Source organism: Formica exsecta, unplaced genomic scaffold, assembly GCF_003651465.1.
Source record: "Formica exsecta isolate Colony F162 unplaced genomic scaffold, ASM365146v1 scaffold196, whole genome shotgun sequence".
Taxonomy (NCBI): domain Eukaryota; kingdom Metazoa; phylum Arthropoda; class Insecta; order Hymenoptera; family Formicidae; genus Formica; species Formica exsecta.
In genome coordinates, this window is record NW_021849259.1 from 507,106 (window position 1) to 509,558 (window position 2,453).

Sequence of the window (2,453 nt, forward strand, 5' to 3'; positions counted from 1 at the left end):
TTTGAGATTTTATATTTTATGTGTAACGAAAAAATATTTTATGTATTTTATTTTTTATTTTATATTTTATATTCGAAATCTGTTGAGAGAGAAATTTATTTATTTATTATTTATTGAAAAATATTTGAATAATTATCTGGAGATAAATAATACTTGGCGAATCAATCTTGCTGTACGAATATTATTTTTGCGCATTGTAATTAGCGCGTTGATTTAGGTGTATTGCTAAACATTAATTTATGAAATAATATCGCAATTAATTTGGCGAAATTTCCAGGTGAACGAATCTTTTGAATAAATCGGCATATCTACCTCAAGCTTGTTTATTTTTTCACTCGCCTCTATGCGGAATAGTCCATTTAAATTTAACGTAATTAACGTTTTCGCACAAAGTTACGTAGACCCGATTCTAACAAGTTCATTCGCGAAACCATATTGATGATCTACGATAACGTATCTATTAATTAATTAGTTGAATTGATGATTAGATAATGTCCGTTCAGAAGAAAAAGAACTACTGTGTTTTTATTATGTTTACGAAGATACGCTTGATTTCCGAGACACCCTATATATCCCCCAAATTGACGAGTTCGTTTAGAGGGGATGCTTCCCCGCGAATGCGAATGCGCGCGCACACGTATCGCTGATAAGAGACGGCTTCCTTTGATTTTCCGGCCTAGGACCGGCGTGCCGGTCTCGAGACCCTCTCGCGTTCGCCGCACCCTTGTGTTGTGTTGGCGTCGCGACGCATCGCGACGCGACGCACTCGTTTTCGCGTCGCGGAAACGAAGATGTACCACCGGCAGGTGCACGAGCTTTCAGGTAATTCGCCGTTAAATTCACAAAGGCATATGTCAGCACTGATCGAGAGCTTTGCTTTATCTCTTACCAAAATACGGCTATAAGTATTTCAACGGCTATACGTAGGGTGATTACAGTGTTTACGCATCGAAATTAAATGGCTCGACTATCGATTATTTAAATTTCGAGGTGTAAATAATTTTTAAGAATCAATTTTGGCTTGCTAAGCTTTAGCTTGAATTTTGATTATATATATTATATATATATATTAGTCAGCTACATGTTGTTTCAGTCATTGAAGATTTCTCGGAAGAATTTAAAATCAACGTCTTTTTAGTGAAAATTTAATACGACTCTTGATTAATTACAAACTTTTGTCGTTTGAACTTGTTTAGTCAAAAACAAGCACAAGTAAATAAATAATAAATTGTCAGTATTAAGTTGGTTCCACACAAGGGCACTTTATTTTACCAAAAATATAGTTGTATGTATTTGATTTATTTTAACTAAAACTTTGATCGAAAAGATAAATGGTTTTCTCATATAATTTATATTATAATTCGCAAATTTGTCTATATAAAAACTGAAAGAATGATATTTTATATCGGAGTTTAGTTATGACAATTATACATGTCTTTAAACTTTGGTTTCGAAAGTAAGTGTATTCAAAATTTTATTAAGATTTTTGTAAAGAGAGAGACAGTGTGAGTAATTAGAAACATGTTGCATATATATTGCTGATTATATGTTACAGTACTTTCCTATTTATATAGATAATTATGTTCATCATTATATATATACTTTATTTAATCTCTACTAATTTATGTACACTATCACGCGCGCAATACTATATGTTGTATCAACAGCACGTGTGCTCTAGCCACCTTGTATAACGGAGTCTCGTGCAATCGATCGAATGAGCACGACGTGGCGCAATCCTGGAAAAGTACTCATCTCTTTGAATCACCCTATATACAAAAGATTGTTTTAAAATCTCGAAGAAATTAATTTTGTTAAATTTGGTGCTAATTTTCGAATTTTCTTTACTTAAAGGAGACGTATCACAATTTCACACATTTTCTCTTATCTTTTATTAATGCTACATAAAGAAAGAGTATTTTAGAATTTTTTTTCTAGTCAGTAATTAAAATTTAATATTGTACCCTTTTAATATTCAAGTGTAACCATTCGTATATTTTATACATCTGATTATATAACAGGATTAATGGTTTAATAATTTCCCGATATCTAAAAGAGAACATTTGTATAATTGATGAATAACCGAGATTTTACGATTAATACTTATTCGAACACCAAAATCTCAAAATCGAAGAATGTAAAATTTTTTACCCTTTTGGCTAAAAATTTGGAGTTTACGCGATCCGGTCAGATTAATTTTTTTTTCCTTCTTTTTAAATCAGGCTTTCTCACATAATTCAAGTAAAGAGATATGGGTCATGGAAATGCTCATCGAATAATAAAAAAAAAAAATAATGCCACTTTGCTCTTTGAGGACCCCGTTACTCTCGTCTTTTCTACCACCTTCCCTTTCTTACCCACCCCTTTCGCGCGCAAGCTCCGTTCATTCACTGACAGCTGCAGCTGCGCGAGTTTCTGCACAGGAGAGTAGGTGCACACCCTTCCGCAACTGC